At 38.9% G+C, this 12619-nt stretch overlaps 1 protein-coding gene across 9 annotated transcripts in view; it reads right to left on the reverse strand.

Annotated features, from left to right (window-relative positions):
- Positions 1-12619, reverse strand: part of KIAA1217 (KIAA1217 ortholog) — a 2251763-nt gene that overhangs the window by 250878 nt on the left and 1988266 nt on the right. The window lies entirely within an intron of this gene.

Raw genomic sequence — 12619 nt, forward strand, 5'->3', positions numbered from 1 at the left:
ACCCCAAATTCCCATTTTTTGTATATAATTTGCTCCTACCCTTTTCTAAAGATCCCAGTTCCAGTTGTTTTATCTCTTTTACTATACTCACTACTTCTAGTACAATTGGTTTAGACTTTGAGTTGCATTTTCTGGTAATTCCTTTTTTGGCAGCCACCATAATTAGGACTCAGCAAGGCCTTACTATGTCTAGGCAATTCAGATTCGATATCATAGCTTAGAAAAATAATTTCCTTAGTTACACCAATTTGCTCACCCAGTATCTCTGATAGAGTTGTCTATAGGGAATCTTTAAAGTCTGCCAACTCATTGCATTCTCAGAAAATATGTCACACCTCCAACATTTGCCACCTACTTGACGAAAAACTCTCTGGAGTCTACTTGGGGTATAAAAATATCTATGTAAACATTTCCAAGCAAAAATCCTAAATCTTCTAGACTTTGCACATTTGGGAGACATACATATATCCTCCTATTCTTTCTTTGTGAATTGCTTATCCAGTATCTCTTCCCAATCCTTTCTAGCCTCCTCTGTCTGATTCTTATAGTCGTCTTGCAATATTTTATATGCTCTACTAATTATTAATTTTTGAATAGCAACTTCTGTTTTAGATTCTGCTAAAAACTCTACCAGTGCTGGTCTTTCACTTAGGACCCCCTATTTCTTTCTCTTTGCCTATACTCTGATATCAATCCTTGATAGGGAAGGCAATCTTTAACCTGCAGTCCAAATAAATTCTTGGCATCTTCCCATTCTATCATCTTTCCCTCTCTAGTTATTTCCTCCCAATACCTTGGTTCCTTTGTCAGTTTTCTCCAATAACTCTAGCCCCTCTTGCCTATTGTCTGTATCCTAAATGCAGTTGGGTCTACATTCGGTCATGGAATGGACTAAACATCGAATGGCTAACTATCAAATGTTAATCAGCAAATGTTCACTCATTGAACGTTCACTTCACCGAACCTGTGAGACAGAGAAAGTAACTAGTTGGTAAACACTTCCCCGTCTCACACACGGCAGTACTTCAAACCCACCCAGGTGGGGGGGGGGCTTCACACCCCACACCCCGATCCCCCCAACTATATATACTAACTCCAAGACCACATTACAGTGGAGAAAAGGGGTCTGAAATACCACTGTGTGTGAGAAAGGAAGTGCTGGCCAACTAGTTACTTTCCTCATCTCACAGGTTCGATGAAGTGAAAGTTTGATGAATGAACATTTGCTGATCAGCAATCGATGTCCAATCCATTTGATGACTGAAAATAGACCCATTGCAGTTATCTCTATTGGCAGCATCTCATTTCTCCACTCCTGTTTTGGCTTTGTTCTTAGAATACTTTCTGCTACTTTATGAATATAATATTCTGTATGTCTATTGCTATTCTCCTTAAAGGTCTGCATCCAAAACCCCAGTCTCTCCTTGTTTGTTTCTCCCCGGTTTTATCATCATCCCTTTCCACTTTGAATTATAGGTTTCCATTTGTGCTATGTATAGGAACCTTAACTGCATAGCCCTGAAATACCCTTTCAAATCAGGTAATGCCAATCTGCCCTGTTCTATTGGAAAAGTCCACTTATTCTCCTTGACTCTTACAGCCCCCCCCACCCAGATAAAAATCCTCCATCTCTTTATTAATTGCTATCCAAACCTTCTCTTCTGGATGATAAAAATATGCCTGATCTGTGTACAAGATTAAAGGGACTAAAAGCATTTTAACTGCTTGTATCTTACTATCTATATCCATACAACAGAGCTTCTAATTTTTCAGTTTTTGTATAAGCTTTTGTTTAATCTCCCCCCACATATCTTTAGCTGCCACACTGGAATAATTTTTAATCCATACTCCTAAATACTTAATTTTATCATATTCCCAAAAATATGGATATTGCTGAGCTAATTCATGTGTGGGTTCATAATTTACAGTTATTGCCTTTGTTTAGCTTCATTACATTTGTATGCTGAAAAGATATGAAACTGTCCCAAAATGTTCCACAACACTGTAATGTCCTCTTCTGGTTTTATCAGGTATAAAATAATATCTGTGAATAGAGTCAGGTTTTCTTGACTACCATACCAATTATATCTTTGAATTTATGAGTCCCTTATTTTCCATGCCACTGATTCTAAACATAATGTAAACAACAAAGGGGAAAGAGGACATTCCTGCCCAGTTCCTCTGCTCAAGCAGAAATTATCAGAGAGGAACCCACCCACTTAATTTTCACCTCCAATCCCTTCATACATCCTCCTAATCAACCTTATAATTTTATCATGGAATGCAAATACTTCCATTGTTTTGCTCATAAAGTCCCAGCTTACTCTGTCAAATGCTTTCTTTGCATCAAGACCCACCAGCAACAGTGTTAATTTCTTACATTCTGCTTCCCTCTGGATAATCAATGTTTTGTTACTGTTGTTGAATGTTTTCCTCCCCTCTACAAAACCACACTGATCCATATCTATCAATGTTGGCATCATTTTTGTCATTTTAAGCCATTATAGACAAACACTTTATAATCATGGCTTAGCATTGAAATGGGCCTGTATGAACCTGGATCTGAGGGTCCTTTATGCTCTTTAGGTATTACAGCTACCACTGCTTTCTTCCAGGATGTTGGTACTTCTCCTCTTAAAATGCTATTAAATAAAACCCTTCAGATCTTTATCAGTTTTTTCCCTCTGAGCTTCCAAAACTTCTACAGAAATACCATCTATTCCTGGGGACTTTCCTGTAGATTGGCTATTTTTATCTCATCTTCTCCTATCTTAACTGTTAGTAATTGAACTTCTTCTACCTCTAACATTGGCATATTTAATTCTTCCATAAACATTTCCAGTTGTATCTTTTCTTGATTTCCATATTTCTCTGCTTTATACAGACTTTCATAGAACTTCCAAAATATTTTTAGTACCTCTACAAGATCTCTTCTTATCTTCCTTGTTTTAGGCTCCCTCAGCTTGGTGACAACCCTTTCTACTTTCTGTTGCCCAAGTTATTCAGCTAAAAGATTTTGTGCTCTAGAGTTGTTATCAAAAACAGTTAGTTAACAGCAATCTTTCTAAACTCATGCATATTATCAAGGTAATCACTTATTTTCTGCTTAGCATTCTCCAGTTGTTCCTCGTCTTGTTCTGTGAGCTTTCCCCCCTATTTTGCAATACAATAACATTTGTCAGTTCTAAATAATTATTGTTACTTCTTAACCATATCTCCCTTTCTTTTATTTTCACCATACTTTTAAACTCCACTTTAATTTTATCCCACTCCCTAGATATATTTTCAGAAGAATTTTCTACCTTCTCTAATAGCTCCAGAATGATTCCTACTATACATTCCTTAAATTCCACTTTTCACTACCCTTTGTTTTTATTTTAGTTATTAAGCCAGCACGTAAAACTCTACTGCCAATCATTAGCGGACCGGAGTTCTGCTGTGGCGACCCCTAACTGGGAAAAGCCGAAAGACACAAACAATTGGAGCATGACCTGAAATAGCTTTCAGATGTGTTATCAAGACCTTCAATTAAATGCACGTTCATGCGGAATGTAAATTCTGTCTTGCCTTGCTCAGTTTTTGTAGCTTGGGGAATAATATGTAAATTCACTCCTAACTCCTAGTACTGAATTCACATCATCCATGCCAAATATTTTCATAAATTCCTTCAAAAATTTATCCTTCTTTGTTATATTTTCTTTCTAGGCCCCCAGACACATCTTCACTGTTGCAAATCAAATTCCACTCGCTACCTATAAATAATATTCATTGCTGAAAGCTATTTCTCCCAAAATTTTCTTAAGCTCCATTATAGCAGTTCTAGGTGGAATATAAATATATGCCAGTGTAATCCTCCTCCCTTGCCAGTAGCTGCTTAGTACTGCAAATCTACCGTTATTATCTTATTTATCTTCTTCTATCACTACTGGAACTGCTCTTGCAATTAATGCAAGTACTCTGCTTTTCCTTTGCCCCAGGTATTCCACTGAATAAGAAATACAAAAATAAAATAAACCACAACCAGGAGAGAATGAGGGTAGTCCAGAAACGTCACAACAGCAAGCAGTTCAATAACATTTTAATTTAGCACTTTCGTCAAAAACTAGACTTCTTCAGAATACCATATGCCTTACAAACCAAGTTTAAATACCCTCCTCAGTAGTACAAACAATTAAGTGACATCACTTCCCCTTATAAAAATAGTGCACATTCAAAATTATAATTTTTTATACAATAAAATGGTTTGGATATCAACCCTTATTAAAAACATTAAGAAACTTCAGTGATAAAACAATTAAATTCTGTTGAAGCAGCTTTTATAAAAAGCACAATGATTTCAGCTTCAACAAGCATTGAGCTTAATTTGCCATTTGAGCTCAAGGAATTCCAGGTAATCGTCAGAGGCCCCGAAGACCTAGCTCAACATGTTCAATAGCACAAAATTTAAAAGCATGTGAGAGGAAAGAACTAGGATATTTGTAACAAAGCATTATTTTCATTTTTACATCTAATATCATAAATATACTCATAAATTCTTTGTTTCAAGGCCCTCTTAATTTTTCCTACATAGAACCCCTCAAATGAGTCACACTTTGCTATATAAACAACTCCTCTAGACACAACACCTCAAAAAAGGGACTGTTGGAAAGAAAAAGAAGCACATTTTAAAAGGGTGGCTGTTTTAAATGTGGGAGATGTTCCCAGTGCCCTTATGTACTTAATGTGGAAAAGCTATCCATCAAAGGTTATGGGACCATTTTACTCTGCAAAAAATATTCATGTTACTCTAGAGGAGTTGTTTATATAGCAAAGTGTGACTTGTGAGGGGTTCTATGTAGGAAAAACTAAGAGGGCCTTAAAACAAAGAGTTTACGAGCATATTTATGATATCAGATTTAAAATGAAAATAATGCTTTGTACAAACATCTTAGTTCTTTCCCCTCACATGCTTTTAAATTTTGTGCTATTGAACTTGTTGATCTGGGTCTTTGGGGAGGTGCCCTCTAATGACTACATGGAATTCTTTGAGCTCAAATGGCAAATTAAGCTCAATGCTTGCCAATTTCCTGGACTTAATGACAGCATTACTATATGTTCTTTGTTGAAGCTGAAATCATTGTACTTTCTATAAAAGCTACTTCAACAGAATTTAATTGTTTTATCACTGACATTTCTTAATATTTTTAATAAGGGTTGATATCCTAACCATTTTATTGTATAAAAAATTATAATTTTGAATGTGCACTATTTTTATAAGGGGAAGTGATGTCACTTAATTGTTTGATGTACTGCTGGGGAGGGTATGTAAACTTGGTTTGTAAGGCATATGGTATTCTGAATAAGTCTAGTTTTTGACGAAAGTGCTAAATTAAAGTGTTATTCTTGAACTGAGTTTCTGGACTATTCCACTGAATAACCATCCTGAAAACCTTTTTTTATCAAATTCATATGTTCATTTCTTTCCAAGTGCGTTTTCTGTAGCATATCTATTCGCACTCCACATTTTTAAATATAGTTCACTTATCTTTCTTTTTTGTATTTATCTGTAAGACCACTGATATTTAAAGACATTTACAGAAAGCATCACTGCATTAAAAAGTTATTATTCCCACCTTTTATGCAGTACAGCTTTTTTGTTAAATGTCTAGTTCCAGTTTTTGCGTTACATGCATACACTGTTTAGCACTTTGATCTTTTTATACAGTTGTTAGTTGTCATATCTATTTGAGCCTAAATCACATCTTACAAAACTTTTTGTTTTATTGAAAGCCCTCATAAAATTACCCCTATAACCCCCACACCTATTTACTTAACAACACACAAAATTATGTGCACCTTCAAATAGTGAAGTTTTACCCTCCTTATAAGGAAGAAATGTTCCAAACTGACAGCCACACTTACAGACTTGAGTTAACCTAAGTTAAGATTTTCCATGCCAAGATGCATGGCGCAGCCTGTGCTTCAACTATGTGCAGTCCAGTTTCAGCTTATCTTTATAGCTGTCCCAGCTGAGTATTGCAGTGCCTACATTTCTCAGAAAACGTTACTTTATGGCATGCAAAGAAAATCATTCACTTTAAAAATAGTACCATTAAGAAAACATTTTATCTTACTTACAGTTTATTTTCTCCAGCCCCCCCCACAAGTATTTTTTTCTGAACATTAATGACAAAGGGCGTATGCTTTAGAGTCCACTACAAGTTTACTAAAGTACAAAAGAGTCCAATATTTCCAGATTTTCTTGTTATGTCATGTTTCACAAATACAGTTACTGCTTTGTAATCCTACATTTGTCAGTTTCCAAGTTACTGGTTTTATTCCTGTTCACTTCTATTTCCCAAATCCAGTCTCTGCTTCATTTTCAATATACTGTTCTAGCTGATTCTTGTGCTTTTTTCCTTCTGTCAAGCATTTGCTGTTGAAACATTGGAAAAGGTTTCACTGGCATGGAATGCCTCTGTTGTCTTTATTACCAGAACAAGAAGCAGATTCGTCTTCTGTTTCACAGCTCATCTTTTGTTGGACAAACTTTTCTATTTCCTCCTTAGCATATACTTCATCAAAAAATGATTTTGTCCCTCCAGGAAAGAATAGTTTGAATATAGCTGGGTAGAGCAGTTTGAATATCATGCCTGCTTCTTAACATTCCCTGAATAGTGCAATAAATTTACTGCTCTTCTGCCTGGTATACAATGAATAATCATTCTCCACAAGCACTCTGCTGTCTCCCACCTTTTGTATTTCCCCTTTCTGCCACTGTTTTGTCAAAATCAACTCCTTCTGCTGGTTGGATTGCATCTTTACTATTAAAGGTTTAGGTTGCTTTCTCATAACCAGGTTTGGAGCATCCACACAATGTGCCCTTTCAACTGATAACTCCTGCTGTGGAATGCAAGTTCAGTTGCTTGTTTGGGATTTCATACAATTAATACAGTCTGTTCCTTCCAGCTTCTCTGGCACAGCAGAAAATCTCAGGTTTTCCCTATGTGATGTGTCCTCTAATTCTATTATGTTTTGAAACATCTCTTCTTGAGCAGTCTCATATTCAACAAGCCTTTCCTTCATTTTGACCTCTGATTCTGCAGTTTTATCACCTCATCTGAATATCTGTTTAAAGCTTCTTCCACTGTTTCCAGCATTTTTGTTGTTTGAATTGATATACTCCATCAGTGTTTCATTTACTTTAATCAGGTCTGTGTGCAGCTGTCTTATACTTTCTTCTAGGTTATTGGAAGTCATGTCTGGACCTTGCATTGCTTTTTGCTGAACAGCTGCAGTACTTTTCCCAGTCACTGTTTTTTTTCATCACCTTTTGTAGATGATTTGCTTTCAGGTCCTCTGTATTTCTTTTTTCCTGGCACCCAGGCAGTGCACTTATTAGGCAGATACTGAAATTTACCCAGAAATACAAATACACTAGTTTTCTCTGCTGAGTTTCTGTTTTCACACTATAAGAGCTAGAATTAAGCTGTTACTCAATGTGCAGCCATCTTGGAAGTCCCCATGGCACTACCTAGAGAAACTAAATCACCCAGTTAGAGATAAGTCCATGTTCTCAAATTAATGCTCTACCCATAAAAGTAATGCCTCACAGAACTCACAGGTCACTCCTCTTCCCCTTCAAGAATCTACTTTTCAAACAAAGCACATGTAACTGCAGTACCATAGGTCAAATCACATTAATTCCATTGTATCTAGCAACCTCTTATTATAATCACTTACTAAACCACTCTTTACCTCAGCACACTCACACTGTATAGTTTAATCTCTGCTTATTAGTGTAACTCTCTCTCTAACTCCTATCTCCCTTGATTTTAACTATTTGTATACATGTACATAGTTTGCGAAATAGTTGCAGAATGAGAGCTGGATAATAGCCCTATGCAGGGTAATGGATCAGGACCCCCCAGCATCTCCCCACAGCCATTCCAGTGTCCCATTACTTTTCTCTTTCTTTCTTTTCCCAGTTATCATAAAACAATGTTCTAACCTGCCAGTATGCATACTATTTTCTTCTTTACTTTTACAATGATTGCAGACATTTAATATTTTTAATTTAAAACGTGTATTTCAAATGTTATAGCACAAACACTGACAGCCATTTGCTAAACAAAGTAATAAATACAATCTCACAATGAAAACAGCCTTAGCATGAGCAACAGTAAAATTCTCTAGTCTTGCAACCTGCATTCACTGTAACCGCACTGAAATCCACATTCATAGGAAATGTATCTAGTCCATGGTGGATTATGTGTACCTTTGAGCTTTTTTCAAAAGTACAGTTTTGTACCTACCATAAATGTAGATGTTCGAGTGCTAATACAGCTGCAGTCATAACAGATGGGTTCTCCTGCCGTCAGGCAGGTCCTCGGTCGGCCGAATTCCAAAGTCTAGGTCCGGCGTCGGTTGTCGTCGCTTCTTCCCTGACGTCAGTGTGACAGGGGTATAAAAGAACCAGCCGACGCCATTTTCTTCAGTCTTTCTTGCCCCAGATGTCAGGTGCCCCCAGAAGGAAGGCAATACATAAAATAATGTAATAATGCAATGCAATATAATCAAAAAACAGTAGTTGCAAGCAAATACACCATAAAAGAATACCCCTAGAGGGGAAGGTGGGAGGGAAACCTGGACTGCAGCTGTATTAGCACTCGAACATCTACATTTATGGTAGGTACAAAACTGTACTATGTTCATCGTGCATACAGCTGCAGTCATAACAGATGGGTAGAATCCCAAAGCTAAGAAAGGGGTGGTAGGCACTAGGAGGAGCTAGGAGGAGCCAAAATGCCCTGCAATACTGCAGTGGCAAAGCCTGCTCTAGACTTGGAGTATAATGGTAGGTTGTAGTTCTTAGAGAAGGTATGCACAGAACTCCAAGTGGCTGCTTCTAAAATATCCTTGGTAGGAACTCCTCTGAGGAAGGCTGCAGAGGTGGCTGTGGCCCTGGTGGAATGAGTTCTAATGCCTGTAGGTACAGTTTTGCCATGAAAGGAATAGCAAAAGCATATGCAGTGGGCTATCCATTTTGAGATTGTCTGTTTGGATATTGACTTTCCTTGAGCTCCTATCGCATAGGCCACAAAAGCTGTTCTGATTTTCTGAAAGGCTTTGTTCTGTCCAAATAATAACGCAGTTGTCTGTGGATGTCCAAGGAATGCAGTAATCTCTCCCCTTTGTTTTGAGGATTAGGATAAAAAGTAGGTAAATGTATGGCCTGATTTAAAGCTACCCTGGATACCACTTTAGGCATAAAGGACGGGTTGGTACGTAATGAAACTCTGTCCTGATGGAAGATGATGAAAGGCTGGACAGCCATAAGAGCCTGTAGTTCTGAAACTCTACGAGCTGAAGTGATAGCCAGAAGGAAAGCTGTTTTCCAGGACAAATATTGTAAATCTGATGAGGCAGCTGGTTCAAAAGGGGGCAAAGTCAGTTTTTCCAGAATGAAATTAAGATCCCAAGCAGGTATTGGTTGTTTTCTTGGAGGTCTTAAATTCTTAGCCCTCTGAGGAACTGTCTTAATAGAGGGTGAGAGAATAAAGGTGGATCAGTGTTGTATTCTGCAGAGATGGCTGAGACATGGATTTTGATGGAGGAGAACGAAAGTCCACTGCTTAGCAGTTTGGCCAAATATTGTAGTATTTGAGGTAAATTCAGTTTTCCAGGGCACTGGCCCTTTTTCTCATTCCAAACACAAAAATGTTTCCATTTTGCAGAGTAAGCTTTTCTAGTTGATGGCCTTCTGGCCTCCAAAATGACATCCTGCACCTCCTTGGAGAGCAGGGTCTGCTGTGATGCTAAGGAATCTTCCATGCGGCTAGATTGAGTGTCTTCAGTTGACTTTGAAGAGTTTTGAAGCTGTGCTGAGTCAGAAGAAGAGGCATTAGAGGCAGGGTCCATTGTGGGGAATGCGTCAGGCTCCTTAGTAGTGGGTACCAGTGTTGCCTTGGCCGGTCCGGAGCAATGAGGATCATCTTTGGTCTGTCTGCTCTGGTCTTCAATAGGACTTTGGGCAGTAGAGGAAGAGGTGGGAAGGCATAAACTGTCATTAATGTCCAACTGAAAGAGAAAGCGTCCACTCTCCAGGCCTTTAGATGGAAGATCCTTGAGCAGAATTTTGTTAATTGATGATTTTTGTGGGAGGCAAAGAGATCTATGTCTGGCCTTCCCCATTCTTGGATTATTTCTGTAAAAACTTTTGGATGCAACTTCCATTCGTGTGGATCTGTCATATTCCTGCTTAGGTTGTCTGCCAGCGTGTTTTCCTTGCCTGGCAAGTACTGTGCTTGTAGCTCCATTTGTAAGTCCATGGCCATGTTCCAAAGTGACATGGCCAGTCTGCATAGGGGATAAGAATGTGTTCCTCCCTGCTTGTTTATGTACCACATAACTGTGGTGTTGTCTGTTCTTATCAATAGCTGACCTGGTTGTAGAAGGTCCTTGAAGGCTGTAATAGCATTGATCACTGCTAGCATTTCTTTTTGATTGATGTGAAGGTGCTTTTCTTTTTGGGTCCATTTGCCCTGAATGCATCGGTCTGTGATGTGCGTCCCCCAGGCGTAGTCTGAGGCGTCTGTTGTGATGACCTGAATTGCTTGAGGCTTGCTGAATGGAAGACCTGTGTTTGTTTGGCATGCTTGAGCCCACCACAGAAATTCCTTTTGCAGACATGGAATTAGTAGTATCATTGTTTCCAAACTGTGGCTGTGTTGAGACCATATGTTTTTTAGGTACCATTGTAGTTTTCTCATATGCAGCTTTGAACATGGGATTAGTAAGATGCAAGATGCCATGAATCCCAGAGCCTGCAGGATTTTCCTTGCAGTCAGCCTGGTGCAATTTGCCAGTGTTCTGAAATATTGAATTAGTTGCCCCTGCTTCTCTGGCGTGAGGTAGGCCATCTGGGTCTTTGTGTCCAAATTGGCACCCAGGAAAATTATCTTCCGAGAGGGTATTAGTCTTGATTTCTCTTTGTTGACTGTGTATCCTAGAGAGTTTAATAACATTATTACATAAGCCAGATGTTTCAGAAGAATGTGTTTGCTGTCCGCTTGGATCAGGCAGTCATCCAAATAAGGGTATATTTGTATCCCTTGAAGTCTGCAGTATGAAATTACTGATGCCAGGCATTTCGTGAATACTCTGGGGGCAGTAGATAAACTAAAGGGCAATGCAGAGAATTGATAATGTATTGAACCTGCAAGAAATCTGAGGTATCTTCTGCAATTTTGTCTGATTGGGACATGCAGGTATGCCTCCTTGAGGTCCAATGTTACCAGCCAAGACTCCTTGCCCAGCATGGGAAAAAGTTGCTGTAGAGTGAGCATCTTGAATTTTGGTACGAGTAGGAATGTGTTTAGGATGGAAAGATCCAAAATAGGTCTCCAATCTTTGCCCTTCCTTGGCATCAGAAATAGCCTGGAATAAAAACCTTGACCTTGTTCGTGTGTAGGTACCTCTTGAATAGCTTTCATGTTTATAAGGTCTGAAATTTGCTTTTGTGCCTCTGCCCTTTGATTGTGTGGCAGGTTTGGCATGCCTTTCATTTTTGGAAGGGTATGAAAATGGAATTTGTAGCCTCTGTTTATAATGTTCAGGATCCATTTGTCCTTTGTGACAATATGCCAATTTTTTGAGAATAGTGCCAGCTTTCCTCCTAAGGGTGCTGCCATTTGAGACCTGGTTGGCATGCAAAGAGAAAAGTCATTGGTTTTGCTTTCTGAAAGATTGCGAGTTGTCCTCACCACCTCTTTGTGTAGGAGCTTGCCATTGTCTGCCTCTGTATGAGCCTTGTGTTTGTCCTCTGCCCCTCGGGCGCCTGTATCTGCCTCTTTGGGGTTTGTCTGTGGAAAAAAAGAACCAGTTTTTGGAAAGCCAATTTCTACTAAAACGTGGGGGTTGAACCTGCATAAATTCTTTCACAGTTTGCATTGATTTAGCCTTTTCCTCCATTTTCCGTAATACTTCCTCAGCATTTGCCCCAAATAGTACATCCTTTTGAAGAGGGGCGTCTAGTAATTTAGCTTTGACATGATCAAGCAAGGCCTGTTCCTTGAGCCAAGCATGCCTACGTATGACTGAGCCTGTAACAGCAGCTCTACTTGAGGCCTCTAGAGCATCAAAACCACATTGTAAGGTATGTTTACCCACTTGTTCTGCATTATGCATCAAATCCTGCAACTCCTTCATGTCTGGCTGTTCAGGTTGTGACATTTTACTTTTCAATTGAGATAACAGAAACTGTTGGTATTTTAGCATATGAAACTGACAGTTTAAGGCCCTCATGGATAGGGTAGCCGAGGTATATACCTTTTTTCCCCACCTTTCTAAGGATCTGGAATCTCTCTCGGAAGGCAATGGGTTTTTGGCAATGGAGGCCTTAACTCCCTTGGGCCCCTGTGAGATGGTTTCTAGGTCAGCAGCATGGCTTTTGTATAGAAATTGGTGTGAGTCAGGAACCCTGTAGTACCTGTCAGGCTTAACTGGAGCTGGAGGGAGAGAGTCCGGATTAAGGCAGGCCTCTGAGTAAACATCATCTAGGATGTCCAGGACAGGAGGTATAGCCAGAGGCCTGTGCTGGGGTAACAAAAGAAATTCCCTGAGTCTTTTCTTGGAATCT

This window comes from Protopterus annectens, chromosome 12.part0, assembly GCF_019279795.1.
Source record: "Protopterus annectens isolate FY-2018-M chromosome 12.part0, PAN1.0, whole genome shotgun sequence".
Lineage (NCBI taxonomy): Eukaryota > Metazoa > Chordata > Ceratodontiformes > Protopteridae > Protopterus > Protopterus annectens.